Source organism: Marmota marmota, unplaced genomic scaffold, assembly GCF_001458135.2.
Source record: "Marmota marmota marmota unplaced genomic scaffold, marMar, whole genome shotgun sequence".
Classification (NCBI taxonomy): Eukaryota; Metazoa; Chordata; class Mammalia; order Rodentia; family Sciuridae; genus Marmota; species Marmota marmota.
The window spans coordinates 2,272,478-2,288,923 of record NW_026000101.1 but is presented as its reverse complement, the minus strand read 5'-3'; the positions used below and the strand labels follow the sequence as shown (position 1 = coordinate 2,288,923).

The 16,446-nt window shown below is 42.8% G+C and overlaps 1 long non-coding RNA gene across 1 annotated transcript in view; it reads left to right on the top strand.

Moving 5' to 3' along the window:
• The first annotated feature begins 6,872 nt into the window (after positions 1-6,872).
• LOC125610667 overlaps positions 6,873-16,446 on the top strand; it is a 32,051-nt gene continuing 22,477 nt past the window's right edge. Inside the window, exons 1-2 of the long non-coding RNA XR_007340661.1 lie at positions 6,873-13,157; positions 13,912-14,102. This is a non-coding gene — a long non-coding RNA (uncharacterized LOC125610667). The remainder of the gene's footprint in view (positions 13,158-13,911; positions 14,103-16,446) is intronic.

The following is a 16,446-nucleotide window of genomic DNA, read 5'->3' as shown; positions in this document are numbered from 1 at the left end:
CCAATATAGAGATGGGGGAGTTGTGGGTTACCACATTTGGGATGATTTCCCCCATAAGACATCAACAACAAGTAGCTTCCCTCGTTGATTTGACACTGCTTTGACTCTAAATAGGTCTTTAAGGCAGCTGCAGAGCAGAAGCATTGTGTGGGACAGGTGGGGAGGAGGCAGGGGTGAAATACATGCCAATCAACAAAACACAATTACCATGAGCATCTCCCTAAACAGACTTCCACCAACATGGCTGTCTTTTACCCAAACTGGAATGTAACAGAAGTTGGAGACTCACCCCACTGCTTTCCCCAGTCAGAAGGAAAAGCCCCCAAATTGCCTTGTTGATTTGATATTGCTTACAACTATAGGATTTTTAAAAACTTCTGAAGGAAATAGCAATTGCTCAGGAGATTTTTTTTAATAATAAAAAAATAAACTAACAGAACACAGGGAAGAGTCCAGAAGTAGAACATTCCATATACGACCTATTGATTTTGTTGTTATTGTTGTACTGGAGATTAAACTCAGGGGTGCTTTACTACTGAGTCACATCCTCAGTCCTTTTTATTTTTTTTAATTATTATTATTATTATTATTAGTTGTAGATGGACACAATGTATTTATTTATTTGTTTGTTTGTTTATTGGGTGCTGAGGATCAAACCCAGTGCCTCATACATGCTAGGTGAGGGCTCTACCACTGAGCCACAACCCCAGAACCCTTTTTATTTTTTATTTTGAGACAGGGTCTTGCTAACTTGCTAAGGCTGGTCTCCAACTTGCCATCTTCCTGCTTCAGCTCCCCGGGCCACTGGGATTATAATCATGTGCCACTGAGCCTTACTTGGCCAATTGATTTTTTTAATAAAGGTGACATGTTAATTCAAATAAGGAAAAGATCATTCTTTCAATAAACCACATTGTTGAAATTCTTTGCCTCCAACCAACAATAAAAAATTAAAAAAAAAAAAGAAATTCTTTGCCTCATCCTAAATCTATACATCGACTTTTACCTGAACCTATACCCAAAAATTAACCAAAAAAATGAATCATAGACTTCAATGGAAAAATGAAAACTACAAATCTGCTAAAAGAAAATGGAGAAATTTTTTGCATGCTTGGCTTAGACAAAAATTTCTTAGATAAGACTTAGAAACCATAAGTCACCAAAAAAAAAAAAAAGATAAATTGGAACTTCATCAAAATTTAAAACTTCTGCTCTATAAAATATACTGATAAGAAAGCAACAGTCTGGGAGGAAATATGTACATTTGCCTAAGCACTTATATCAAGAATATATAAAGAATTCTTATAGCTCAATAACAATGAGACAAGCATTCAATTTTTTTAAATATTCAAAAAGTTTTGATGACCAACTTATAAAAAAGAGATATATGAATGAACATTGCACACATGAAAAGATATGCAACATCATGAGTCACTGGGTAAATGAGAACTAAAAATACAATAATATACCATCACATACCCATTAGAATGGCTAAAATAAAAAAGATAGGCAAACCAGGTACGGTGGTGCATACGTGTAATCCCAGTGGCTCTGGAGACTGAGGCAGGAGGATCGCAAGTTCAAAGCCAACCTCAGCAAAAGCTAGGTACAAAGCAACTCAGTGAGACCCTGTCTCTAAATAAAATACAAAATAGGGCTGGGAATGTGGCTTGGTGGTCAAGTGCCCCTGAGTTCAATCCCTGGTACCTGCACACACACACACACACACACACAAAGATAGACAATACCAATTTTTGGAAAGAATGTACAATACTGGAACTCTCTTACATTGTTAGTAGGAATGTGAAAAGCTACAGTCATTCCGGTAAATAGTTTGGTAGTTGGTTATAAAGTTTACACTTATAATATGACCTAACACCCAATAACATGAATGAATCCGAAAAATGTCTGCTGAGCTAAAGCCAGACACAAAAGCCTCCATACTGTAAGATTCCATTTATATGAATCTCTAGAAGGCAAATCTAACATATTAAAGCAGATTAGTGGTTGCTTTGAGCTGGCAGTGCTGGAAAGGCAGAAAGGAATCACCTGGAATAAGGAAAATGTTCTCTATTTTGACTGTGGGGGTGCTTACAGTAGTATACACCTTGGTCAAAAGCCATCTATACACTTCAAATGGTGCATTTCATTGAATCTAAATGATACTTTAATAAAGTTGACTTAACAAAATTTAAAAATCAAGTATTTTTATTGGAAAAAGTAACATTATATAAGAATGTTATTTTCTGATAATAAACAGGAAACTGAATAGCCAACTAAAGGCTCAGTGTGTAGGGAGGTTGAATAAGTGTATTATATCCTAATTTTTTCAAAAGAAGAGGTTAGCAGACACTTAGGAAAAAGAGATTCAGATTCAGATCAAGGTAATGAGCTCATTTACCAAGAGTTGCAGTTTCTCTCTCGTGAATGTGCAAGAGAAGTGTGAGCGAGAGATCAGTGAACTCCAGAACCTAATGTAAAACTGTGGGAAAGCAGAGCAGAAAGTGCTTGGGACTTGGTGAGAGAAGAAAATGGGCCTTGAGAGCATCATCATAATAAAAATAATAATAGTGGTCATAATAACCACTTACCAAGTGTTTACTATTTGTCAGACATTCATCTAAGTCTTGTATATCTATATGAGCTCATTCAATCCTTTGAACAACCCTACAAAGTAGGAATTACTATCCCATTTTACAGATGAGCAAACTGAGGCAAGGTGAAGATAAGTCAAATGCCTAAGGTCACAGAGCTCATAAAAGCTGAGCTAGGCTTAAACGTGGGCAGTCTGGCTCCAGAATCACAGTTCCTGTCTCCACACTATTTTGCCTCCCATTACAGTGCTAGGTGACATGCCATTTCCTCTCCCCAACACTGTCTTCCTGGATGAATGGCAAGATGGTGGTAGTGGTCATGGAAGGTCAATTGGGGAGGGCTCTTCTGCTCTCCATTCCTGGCATCTTCTGAAATTGACAGGTGGTGGATTGCCTCCTGGTGTTTACCTTGCTTCTCCCCTGACCTGTAGCTGAGAAATTACAACTTGAGGACACAGTGCCAGCAAAAAAGCAGTGCCTGGATAAATTGCTTGAGAAATTCCCTAAGGAGTGGGGTTGCCTTGGTCTACTGGGGAAATAGCTAATATGGAGTGATTCATCCTGGCAGAGCCTCCCCCTGCCCACTTGTCCAGAGAAAAAGACTACAAAATTGGGCTCTCATTCCCGTAGTCAGACACAGGTCAGCTCAGGTAGCCAACAGACACAAGGAGTATGAGCTCACAAGAAATAACAATGGGACATCTGAGGAACAAAAGCACTATAAAATAAAGATCCCACCTGAGTGTAGTGGCACACGCCTGTAATTCCAGCAGCTCAAGAAGCTGAGGCGGGAGGATCACGAGTTCAAAGCCAGCTCAGCAATGGCAAGTGAGCCCCTGTCTAAATAAAATACAAAATAGGGCTGGGAATGTGGCTCAGAGGTTGAGTGCACCTGAGTTCAATCCCCAGTCTCCCCCAAAATTAAGATAAATAAATAAACAAATAAATAAATAAAAACCACTCTGAGGAGCCAACATCTGAGAAAGTAAAATTAAAGGACTCACAAAATAAATAGTCAAATTAGGTAACATAAATGTCCCCAGAAATACAGAAGAGGAATTAGAAACACAACACTCTAGGGCTGGGGTTGTGGCTCGGTGGTAGAGCGCTCACCTAGCATGTATGAGGCCCTGGGTTCGATCCTCAGCACCACATAAAAATAAATAAATAAAGGTATTGTGTCCAACTACAACTAAAAAAATAAATATTAAAAAAAAAGAAACACAAACACTCTGGAAAGGATGAAGATGTTATAAAGAAGACACAATCTCATTAGAGAAATAAGGAAAGTAAATAACTTTAGGTATACTGCTGCCTAAATAAGCAATGAAAGAAAGTTTAAAAGCAAAAAAAAGGGTATGCCCGTAACAACACATACCTAAAACTAGGCCATTCCAACACAATGGGAGAGAAGGCTAGACCAGAGGGATGAGATCACGCTAAACACTTGTCTTATTTGGGGAAAAGACATAGGTAACTTAAAAGTGTATAAAGATACTGACAATATGGTGACAGGGAGAAACATATCAGCTAACAAGAGCCAAAACTAAGGTGGAGAAACACCTTAATTTTAGGAAAAGTAGATTTTAAACTCTTTACCTCTTCCCCTCACTCCCTACCCCCAAAACAACAATTAAAAGACCAGGAAAAAAGTTATGATGCCATATGATCGTATAAGATATGGAATAATTCCCAAAGACATAATGATCATTAACAGATGTACATCTAACAGATAGCCTTAAAATATAGAAAGTCAAGACCAATGGTACTAAATACAACCCCCATTTTGGAAGTAATTTTAACATTTCCTTCTCAGAAACTGTTAGATTACACAGACTTTAAAAATTAAGTACCAGTATAGAAGATATAATAAATATGAGATTGAATTTAAATCAGAATTTTTCAACATATTTTTTCTAAATATATCTGAAGAAAGTGACATTATAACAGTGATTCTCAAAAACTAGGAAGTCCAGTTGAGAGAGACAGGGAGAATACAAATGCACAAAAATTAGCAAGAATGAAGGAAAACTATTCTTCTGATTAGAAGACTCAAAGTTAGCTTAAAACTTAAAGATTTTAAAATTATGTGTGAAATAGATGAAATTCTAGGACACTTGACTCAATAAGAGTGAGGCTCTAATTAAATGAAACATGGAATACTTATCTTTTTTTTAAAAAAAAATCCAAGATCCTTCTCTCATAAGTCTTAGAACTAATATTTAGTAAGAACCAACCAACAGTGAAGCACTTGCCCATCCTGAGCTTTTTTCTACATATCAACTTGTTTTATCTTCAAAACAACCCTATGAGCCTGGTACCATTATCACCCTCATTTTACAGAAGAGGAAACCAAGGCACAGATAAAGTGCTTTGCTTGAGGTTATCTAGCTTACAAAAATGTGCCAATAACAAGCAAATAGAAAAGTGTTTACTAAGTATTAGAATGTAAGAGAGGTAATATTGTCATTATCATTTATATTTTTTAAATTGAGGTATCAGACACAGGGAGGGTTAAGTAATTTTCCCAAGGCCACGCAGCTAAGAAATGGTGGAGCAGATATTTGCATCTAGTTCGCTTCACTTCAAGAGCCCCAATGTGTGTTCCCTAACTTGCTTCTCATAATGAGATAGGAGTAGCTCTAAATCCTCCTTGTAAAAATGACTAAAGACTTTATTAGGTGTGTGTGGGGAGTGAGCTCCAAAGATCTCCTTTAAAAATATAATATACATTATACAAATAATATATGTCTATACATACATGTGTATGCATCATTATATAATGTGTATATCTGTGTGTGTATATATAAACATATTCATATATTTATACATAGAGACAAACAGACAAACTGAGAAAGACAGAATAATTGGGAGGCGTAGGCAGCCTGAGAAGAGTGCTTTGGAACCAGGCACAGTGGCACACGCCTGTAATCCCAGCAACTCAGGAGGCTGAAGCAGGAGGATTGCAAGTTGAAGACCAGCCTCAGCAATGTAGTGAGGCCCTAAGCAACTTTGTAATTTTGAGTCTCTTGTTTCAAAATAAAAAATAAACAGGACTGGGGATGTAGCTCAGTGGTTTTGAAGTGACCCTGGTTTTAATCTCTGGTACCAAAAACCAAATGTGCTTTAGAGCCACATCACATGTGTTAACTCCTGCTCCACCATTTATAAACTGGGTAACCCTGGACAAGATACTGAATCACTCTGTACCTCAGCTTCCTCTTTTGTAAAATGGGGATGATAATGGTGTCTAATTCCTGTGGAACTGAGTTGCTTCATGGAGAGTGGTTGATAGGGCAACTGCACTTTTTAAAAAAAATAAACTGTATTTGTTAAAGGTTATTTCTAGGGAATATTTCAGTGTGGTTACTTTTTACAACTAGGGGAAACTGATTGCAAATATTAGGAGAGACCTTAATGTAATTGTTAGGTAGCTCATCAGCCATGAATGGATGAGCAGAAAAAGGACAACTGAGGACAACTGAAAAATCACAGGGAGCCTGATCTGACAGGCTGGAATTGGGGGTTGGCATGTCCAAACCTCCCCCCAGCTCTAATCACATCCCTTTAAGAAAAACTACTGTTTCAAGAACATGTCACACCCCACCAGGAATGCTCACCAAAACGTGCCACAACCCCCAATCACCCTAGCAACCAAAACATCAAGACCTTCACAAAGAAAGATTGCTGAGGGCTATTCAAAGGATAAAAAAATAATTAAAGGGGGAATAATTTGAGTCAAAAACAGGGGACTCCATTTCTTTAAAAACTCCAACTCTATGAGCACCATACCATCCTCTCTTTGAGGCCCAGGTGGCTGTGCAGTTTTTATGCCATCAGTCAAAAGGTGGACTTTGTCAGGACTCTCTGGAAACTTTCCTGGGAACCCCCCCCACACACACACCAATAAAATTGGAGGGCAGGAGGGGTGTGTGGCTCTCCTCTCTTCCTTGATGGTGTCCCCTCTTCCCTTTTCCTATCCCTTCAATAAACTCATGCCTGCCACTCTGAGCAACGTGTCTGAAATCTCTCTGGCATGATTGCAAGAACCAGAAAAAAAAGATGCTGTGGCTTCTCATCAGAACTGTTCCTTGAAACATAATTAAAACCATGTGACACTGATGCAGAAATAGGTCAGATAATGTTCTAGAATAGGGTCCTCAGAAAAGTCCTAATTATATTGGAATAGTTATAGATGTTGAAAATGTAGAAACAGTGGGGAAAGAATAAGGTATATTGTAGCCATTCGGGGGAAATGGTTGGCTATTGGGGAACAATCAAAGCTGAGATCAACAAAACATCTCCATTTCTTCTACAGACATGAAGCATATGGCTGACGTCACAGGTCAGGCTTACTTCTCCACCTCCCTGCAGTAGATATGAGCTGGTTTAATATGTTGCTTTGGCTTTCCTCTTTTCTGAATTAGGGTAGCCACCTAGCATGGGAATCAGGTGTCCCCTTAGGACAGTTTTCTCAGCCCTTGCTGCACAGTAGACTCACCAGGGGAGTTTTTACTATTGTTCCCCTGCATCCTGAGTAATTAAGTCAGTCTCTAGATTGGGGCCCAGATATTAGCATCTCCAAGCCCCCCTAGATGATTCTAATGTGCAGTCAGCATCAATAGCTACTGCTTTATGAGATATTGTTTTACCAAACGGATATATTCAATGTTGATTTCTTAGGGGGAAAAAACAACTCTTCATGCAAGTTATTTAAGAGTTTTAGGAATACCACATTCTTCCCATGAGCAGACTAGTTAACATACATCTTGCATTTAGATTTTCCCTGATGAATGCCATTGCCTGAGCTGTCACACAAGAGTGGTATTTTCACATTTCTTTGGTGGAAGTGAGAGGAGATACTGTAGAGCTTGGCTGAACTCTGACCTGTATGTCTATCTGTAAGGCCCTTAAGAGCAAGGGATCCTGTGTACTTGTCAGACTGGTGTACCCCTGGAAATGCAAGTCTGGGCCAGTTAAGAACAGTGCCAAGTAATCACCAAGCCACCCTATATAGCCTGACACTACAAGAAAACCAAGTCTTTCTTGGGTCAAAAAGTTCTGCTTGTGTTTCCAGCTCTTTCTTCTTTACTTCCAATTGGCCAGTTACCTGCACTCAGCTTTACCTAGGAGCCAACAATATAAGGAAGGAAATGGATTATTCCAGGTCAGAAAGGTTCTGGGAAACTTTAAGTAAGCTTGCCTCTGGAGAAAACACTTTTTGGCCCCTGTTCCAATCTTGGCAAGCATCTCCATCTTCTGGCTGAGGGAGAAGAAACCCCTTCATCCTTTTCCAGTTAGTGCCTCTTTCTAGACCTAACTTCCTGAGCTTATGCTGAAATCCTGTTAACAATCCTGTAGGAGAGGCAAGTGACTTCAGATTAGACCACTAAAGATAAGGCTGAGCGGGGGAGCAGTTGCCAGAGTCATTCATTGATGTGTCCACAGTGCCTGCTTGGGGAAGTCCCTGTGATAGGCCTACAGAAATATATTATTATAGACATGTACAAAACATTTTGAGTGTTCTAGAAATGTGTAAAAGCTACTCTGTGGGGGCAAGGGCAAGTGGAAAATTCAAGGGCTCTGATTGAGAAGTTTAAGGAGGTATCTGTCTGCTCACATGGACAATCTCCTTTCCCACAGTGTCCATCGCAGACCTTGGTCTCCACGTGGAATTGAAGCCACTGCTAAGAAATCAAATACTGTGCAGACCAAGCCTTACACATAAAAGTAGAGTTGGCACAGGAAGCACAAGAAGAAAAAGTAAGAAGTCTCATCCAGGTCCAGGAACCCCTGGACGTCTCAGGGACACTGGAGTAAGAGTGAGCCCAGGCCAGCCTCAGCCAGCTCTGTGGGAGAGGCAGAAGCTGCACTTGACTTTGGTTTCAGCCACGTGCACTCTGTCAGACTGCCATCTGCTAAACTCTTTCCATCACTCCCTCTGCTTTTATGTCACACACCTGTAGTCCCCTCCCTCATAGAGATCTTATGGGCCCCAAAGTGAGATCCTTATTAGAAAGTACAAAGAGAAGAAAAAGCGTGGGTCTGGAAAACAGGCCAGAGCTCTTGGACCATGTACCCGAGGACACCATCCTTTCCTTCTCTGATCTCAGTTCCATATTTTAAAGGGACAAGAGGCTCAAGATTTTCTCCCCTGCCACCTGTGTAGCACCCCGTTTTCCCCCATCACAGCAGCCCTATTGGGATTACTTCATGTGTCAGCCTACCGGATTATGAGCTCAGTCCAAGAGGGGCCAGGTCTGTCTTACACATCCTGTGTCCTCAGTGCAGTGGCAGGTACACAGGTACTCAAAAATATTTCTGTTGCATGAGGAAGGAAGGAGGAAGATAGCCTCACAAGCCCCAGGGACCTATTTGCATGAAGGCTGCTAGGAGTCCTGAAAGTTCCTGCAAATTAACAAGGAAGAAAACTGGTTTTCTCCATTCCCTAAAAAGAAAAAACAGTGAAGCAAGTGGCAAATGACAAAATAGGATGTGGTCTGGATTTTCAGGCTCTACAACCCTGAAAAAGCAAAGTTACCTGTGGGCCCCCAAACCTTGTGAACCTCCCAGGCTGGTCCTTCCCAGGGGGTAGACTGACTATAGTGGCTTTTTTCCAATGGTGTTAGAGGCCTGAGGCTTTGCCAAAGCCAACAGATGAGACTCTGTTAGGGCTTTATAGTTTACACATATTTTTTGTTTATTTGTTTGCTGTGCTGGGCATGGAACCCAGGACCTCCTGCATGCGAGGCCACCCAGCCCTACACACACATTTTCTTATTCTTCAAAGAACTCTGTAGAATAGGGAGATTGCCTGGGGGCTGAGGAAGAAGGGTGACATTAGAACAGAGTGGGACCTGGGAAGGACTGACTAGAAGGGACATCAGAGTTGAAAGCCCCAGACTTTTCCCCCTACCGGGAATAATTTGGAGGGGACTCTGATGTGTGCCCTTAACACACACAATATCAGAAAAGGGAGGAAGGGGTGACTGAGCAGGTGGACTTGGAATCTCAGCAGGTCTATGTCATGACAAATACCGCTGAATATAATCTGGGTTCTTGATTTAAAAACGGGAGCCGGGGGAAGGAAAAACGGAGAGAGATTTAGCATTAGATTACTTTTACAATAACCCAACTCATACTCAAATTTTGGAGTCACAGAACCAAATGCCTTGCCTTCTACAGGAGTATCCCCAACTCTCCACAACGTCAACATCACTGGCAACCATTTGGTTCAGCTTTTCCTCCCACAGGATGGGACTGGGGCGTGGTAAGTGAGGCAGTGCCTGGAGGGGCAAACCGTAAGAGGTGCCAAAAAAAAAAAAACTCAGTAAACATGTTCAAAAACTTTTTTCAAAGACTCAAAATCAATGCCAAAAAAGTTCACAGTGAACAAAATATCAGTACTTTCAATACAGACAGGATCTAGCCCCGTACTTGCTCAACATGTGAATGCCTCTTCAAACTCACCACGATCCTAGCTCTGAGCAAACTCCTTCTCGTTTTGGGACATTTACACTTGCTGTTCTTTCAGTCTGGAACATTCCTTCCAGATCCTTACCTCCTTGGCTCCCTCTCACTGTTTAGGTTTCTATTCTAATGTCATCTTTCCAGAAAAACGTTTCCTTCTCTGACTTACGACGGAAAAGTCACCCATTCCCGTCCCCACTGCTGTCTTCTTACAATTACTCTCTGTCCTATCACAGTTTTATCTGACCACTATGCAATTGTTTTATTTGCTTATGTATTTGCTAATCCCTCTTCAGTGGTTTTTTGCACATAATACATGCTCAAAAAATATTTATTGAATGAATAAAGTAAGCTCCCGTCTATCAGAGCTCATGCAAAGGGCTTTATTTGTATTATCTCATTTCATCCTGTCTGTAATCCTCTCCGATAGGTTCTATTACCACTGTTTTACAGACAAGCAAACTAAGGTTTAGAGAGATTGGAGACGTGATCAAGGTCACGTGACTTCCTAGTAAGTTAATTGGAGACTAGCCATCTAGAAACTATTTCTCTTCACCACCCGCCACCACTCAGGTCCCAGTCTCATCAACTCTTACTTGAATTACTTCAGTGGCCTACTAACCAGTCTCCCAGCTTCTACTGTCGCCCCCAACAGTCCTTCTGAAAGAGCAATCTGGAGTTCTTAACTCAGACCAGTGCACGTCTCCCCTAAGCTTCAGTCCCTCAGTGCTGTCCATTTCTCTCAGAATATAAACCAAGGGCACCTCTTGGCCCCCACACACTCTCCCCTGGCTTGCTCATCTCTAGCCACTCTGGCTTCCTCCTTGTCCCTTGAACACACTTGGCAAAATTCCACCTCGCTTATTTCTCCTTGGACTGCTGTTCCTCAGATAGCCACATGGCTCACTCTTACCTCCTTCCCTGGGTTCAAAGGCTGAGCATCATCTAAAGAAATTGCTCCCACCCCTGCATTCCTGCTGCCTCTTAGCTCTCTTCCCCAATAGGATTCATCTACCCCCCTCTAATACTTTTTCCTTTTTTTTTTTTTTTTTAGGTGTTGATGGACACAACCCAATGCCTTTATTTTTATGTGGTGCTGAGGATCGAACCTGGGTCCCGCCTGTGCTAGGCGAGTGCTCTACCGCTGAGCCACAATCCCAACCCCTTTTTGCTTTTTTTGATTATTTGTTTATTTGTTTATTGACTGTCTTCCCCTCTGCAGAGGATGCAAGTCTCATTAGGTCAGGGACCCTTGTCTTTACTTGTGTGTCCTGGCCCCACACCGATGCTCAATTAAGCTTTTCTGAGTAAATGGTAAAATGGTGGAGTGAGGCTATGAAACCAGGTGACTTTTCTCCAAGCGCTCTTAACTAAATCAGGAGGCAGTGTTGTGTTGTTCAGGGATTATCTCCATGACTGCTGCTTTCTACTATTACCCAAGCCTGAATGAAGGCTCAGCCTCGCACACCTGTGAGGTCACTTAGCAGGCATCTTACCGTAGTTACTTGGCTTCCTTATCTCTCTCTTCCAAGGACAGATTTTACTCTTGTATTCCCCAAGTCACCTCTGCCTGCCTCACTGAGCCATTGTTCTGACAACAGTAACATCCCAACCCTTTCCTCTATAAAAAGCACCACCAAAGGCAGCAGTGGACCCAAGGGCCCAGGGAGGGGTTCCGGTAGGATCCACTCCTGGAGAGGCTGTCCCCATATCAGTCTGAGCTTGGGTCAGCTTCCTTCCTGCTGTCCCACCTGTAGACACAGAGTGGAACCAAACCACATGCCTTCCCACTTCTTCACCTCACATCGCTTTGTAACTCTGTGGCTGCGAACTTCTCAACTGTCCTGTCAAGTTTCATGATAAAATTGTACTTCTGGAAAGCAGATCCGACCTGTGCTCTGGCTAATTTCTTCTTTGGCTTTGTACAAAAGGTGCTATGTTTCTGGCTTTCCTCAGGCCCCAAGAACTGTATGTGTGCATGTGTTTAAACAAGTTTAGATCCCATACATTTCATTCATTTTAAGCACACAATGAAATGGACTTTAAAAATTTCACCCAGTTGTGCAGCCAACACCACAATCCAGTTTCAAAATCAATCCCATCACCCCAGGAAGGTCCCTCATACTCATTTACAGTCAGTCCCCACCTTACCCTATTCCAGGCATCCACTAATCTACTTTGTCTCTACAGATTCACTTATTTTGGACATTTAATATCAACGGAATCATTCCACAAGTCTGACTTTTTCTACTTAGCATAATGCTTCTGAGTTTCATCCATGCTGAAGTGTGTACAATATTTTGTTCTTTTTTTTATACAGTATCCCAGGTGTGTGGTTATAAATGGGATGAAATGAACAGTTCTGGTCAATGGGTCCTATGCAACTCTAGGTGTCTCCTGGAGAAGTCCTAGACCCTGGTCACAAGGCTCCCTCAGCTCTCTGAGGAACCTTTCTGCAAGTCTGTCTTGGTAGGAGGCCAAGTCTTTTGTAGTGGGCATCAAGGTACCTTAAAGATCCGATGTCCTCAAATCAATGTCCTTTAGAGGTCCTGGGTCTCCTGATTAGACTGAAAGCTCTTGGCAGGGAGAAACTGGGTTTTCAATTGCTCCTGTCTTTTCTCAGTCTCCCAAGAGCAGTGCTGAGAAGAAAGCAAGTGTTTGATAGATGTGTGTGTGTGAAGCAGAGACACAGTGGAGGGACTGCAGATAGTCCCTCCACTCCCTCTCCATTCCTTCAGCCTCACTGCCTGGTGCCAGCTGTGCACTTTAGGGCTGCAGTACTGCACAGGTGTACCAGAAGAGGGTGGCTGTGCCACCTCCTCAGGGGCTGTGTGTCACGAGCCATTCGTGGATTGCATGTGGGTCACTGAGCATGGAAGCCTCGTGGATAGAGACATTTGGTGTCTGGGAATAACCAAAGGACATTTCCTCTGGTCAATTGCCCAGGGAAAATGTGAATCTTTCCCGCTCTGCAGTGGCCCAGCCCACACAGCACCTAAGATGGTATGACCTGCAGAGATGTCAATCAACTTGCTGACTTCAAGACATCAGGAAGCAAGACTCTGCCCTTGAAACCTTGTCCCTGCCTTTGAGGTATCCCCTTAAATAAACCACCAGAGCCATTTTTTCTTTTGTCTAGTTCCAGAACCCATAGACTAGATCTATCAGGGACTTCACATTATGGAAATATATTTCTGAGTATCTGGTTTTGTTATTTATTAATTATCTGAGATTATAAGTTTTAGGGTGGCTTGGATTCTCCTGCACAGAAACAAGAACCCCTTATTGAGACGCTGGCCGTCATCCTCCCCTCAGAAAGCCGTGGACTCAGATATCCCTCTAGTCAGTTCCGCAGGATACACAGAAAGAGTACAGTCCCCTTCCAGTGGGTTCTCATTCTGGATGACTGTAGACAGGGTTTCCCTTCTGCAAAAGAGGGAAAATGTGTACTCTACATAGCCATGAGGATTAAATAAGATATCTGTAGCATACTCCCATTCCCTCTCTTTTCTTAGCCCTAAGTCCAGAGATGAATGAGATGGTGTCATAGCTTTAGTGGTTTGCTAAGAGTGGTGGTCACATGATGCTAAGGGTGTTCCCATCTCAGTTGGAAGCATTTAACCTGTATCAGAAAGGTATGCCAAGGACTCTGAATTCGACTTTGATCTTGGTGAGATGTTGCAAGACACAGTGGCAGATGGGAAACTGGATGTGTTTCATTTGATGTGCATAATTGAAGTCCCTAAAAGAAAGTGCTTGTTTTGACTTTTATGCTTATTGTTAACATTAATAGATTTTGAGATTTCATATTCTAATATGGATTTCTGATTTCCTTCAAAAAAAAAAGAACAGAAGATCTGGCAATCGGGTTTCATGTGTGGAAGGACAAGCACCCTCTAGCTCCGACTAGGTGAGCGTTCTTCACCCATGCTCCTTCACACTGCCAGCCTGGCTCTGAGGCTCTTGAAACCAAGTCCCTTTAAAATATGATGCCCAGCAAGGATCATTCCTGGAATGCACAAAGGTTAAGTAAAGCAGGTGAGTTGCTCAGAGATGCAAATTGTCTGCTTGTTGGAAGGGTGGGGGGGCGGGCTGTAAAACTGCTTTCGTCTCCTCTTATCCAATGCAGCATGTAGATGCTAAAGAGAGCCTGAAGAGGGGGGCAGAGTGGCTGAGCTTGACCTAAACTTTTGGCTAGGATTTAGAATAGGGAGGTTTGCTTAAGAGCAACTGTCCTGACTGCCCTTTACTTACTAGAAGACTGTGCATGTAAAGTGCTCAGCTTGCTGCCTGGCACAGACACAATGACACTCACGACACACTGACAGCCAGTGTCATTGCTGTACCCATCACTAACCCTTGACTTCCTGGCACATAACCAGCAACCTTACCTTTCTTTAGTCCTGACCCTCTAATGGTCACCTCCCCTGCATCTGCCTCCTAACCTCTTCCTAATGCCTGGCTCACTCATTTGCAGCCCTGTTAAACTAGCACTAGATGTGCTAGTGTCGTGATCCTGCTTCTCTTTCATGAGTAGCAATAAAGTCACTGAAGGGAAGCGAGCCTGCCCGCTGGCCTTCTGAAGAGGAAGTGGCAAGACATCCCTCTCCACCATGGCCAGGCTCTGCGTGGGAAGAGTCATCTCAGCCCAGAGCTGGTGGTGTTGGAGAAGTAAGGAGGACAAAGATGCCCGCAGCATGGGAAGAGTAGGGACATTGGTGCCAGCTGGAAAGCCACCACTTGCTCTCTGTCCTGAGACAGAGGGGGCTGAGCAGGAGAGTGCCTGCTGGAATTCTCCTCCTGGAGACAGCTCTGGTGAGAGGCCTGCTCCCAAGTTCTACTTCTAACTAGGAACTGAATTGACAGGCTCTTGCCACATTTGTGAGCAAGTGAAGAGATGGGGCCTGCTCTGAGGTTATCAAAAGGCCAATGTACCATAAATGCAGCTGGTTATTCTCCCTGGTGGTAGAAAACCAACAGCATCACCAACCATAAGTGTGACCTTCCTCCTCTACTTCTCTGTTGGGTCTCTCTTCTTGCTTGTTTTCTTTGCACAGTAGGCAGTTCAGGAGGCTAAGCCCCAAACAAATGCTTCCTTCCTTTCTGAGGTGTCACAGCTCTGTGAGCCCAGATGTACAGCCTGTATCTTTTTCCCTCCCAACCCCAGCCCATCTGTTCCACAAAGATGAACCCTAAAGCCCCTTTAGGTAGTGGGGGCCTAGCCCCAAGTGCCAGAGAGAAAATTGCCACTTTTTCTCTTTCCTCCTACCATGTGATTGGCTTTGAGCAAAAGCTAATTCTAGGCAGCCTCTGTCAACTTCCTGAGGTTGATGTCTACCATGATCCTTTTGGGAATGTATGCTTCCCTGTTACTGGTGGGGAGAGAATCTGGGGAGTCCTGAAGGCTGAAACAGGGGCAGAATCTGAGAAATGTTGGGCTATGAGGATGCTGCGCCTTCTTCATCACTGTCTCATCCCGGGGACACAATTGCTACCACCATGATGGTGTCCTACTTGGGATGGGGGTACAGGGAAGGTACTTCGCTGTTGTGTGCACCGATGCGTCATGGTGGGACTCTTCCCTCTCACTTGTTATTCAGGACCCAGGGTTGTGCCAGCCCAACACACCTGGGTGCTCTGCTTTACCCACCCCCTTGTGGAGATGATAGTATAGCTAAAACACTCTGTGCATTTACTTTGTTTGACCAGGCATTTTAGTATCTTTACTAACTCATTTGCTGCTCATAATAAAGTAGGCAATATGTTTCCTTCATCTTTCAAATGAAAAAGCAGGCTTAGAAAGGTTAGGTGAGTTGCCCAAGGTCCCCCAAACAATAAGTAGTAGAGCTGAAATTTGAACGCAGAAAATGAAACTCCAAAGCCCCCCACTCCTATTGCCATTTCCACATCCTCTCATAAAACTGAGGGCCTGAGGAAGGCCAGAGGTCTATACAAGGATTTCCTTGGGGCCTAACCACGAGCAAGCCCTCTCTAGGGAAGAGAACTGGAGGCAGCTCTCTGGTCCCCTCAGTTCTAGGCCGGTGGGGAATATGTTGATTTCAATGAGAATCTGGCATCTGACACTTATAACACTAAGGCATAGCTGAATGCAGCAGTGCACATCTGGACTCCAGCTACTCAGGAGGCTAAGGCAGGAGGATCCCAAGTTCAAGGCCCGCCTGGGCAACTTAGCAAGACCCTGGCTCAAAATAGAAATAAAAATAAGAGGCGAGTAGTTAAGCACTTTCCTAGCATATGTGAGGCCCTGGGTTCAATCCCCAGCTCTACCAAAAAAAACAGAACAAACACACACACACACACACACACACACACACACACACACACAGAGGCATCTGTCTGAGTTTTCAGATCAGAAAGAAAA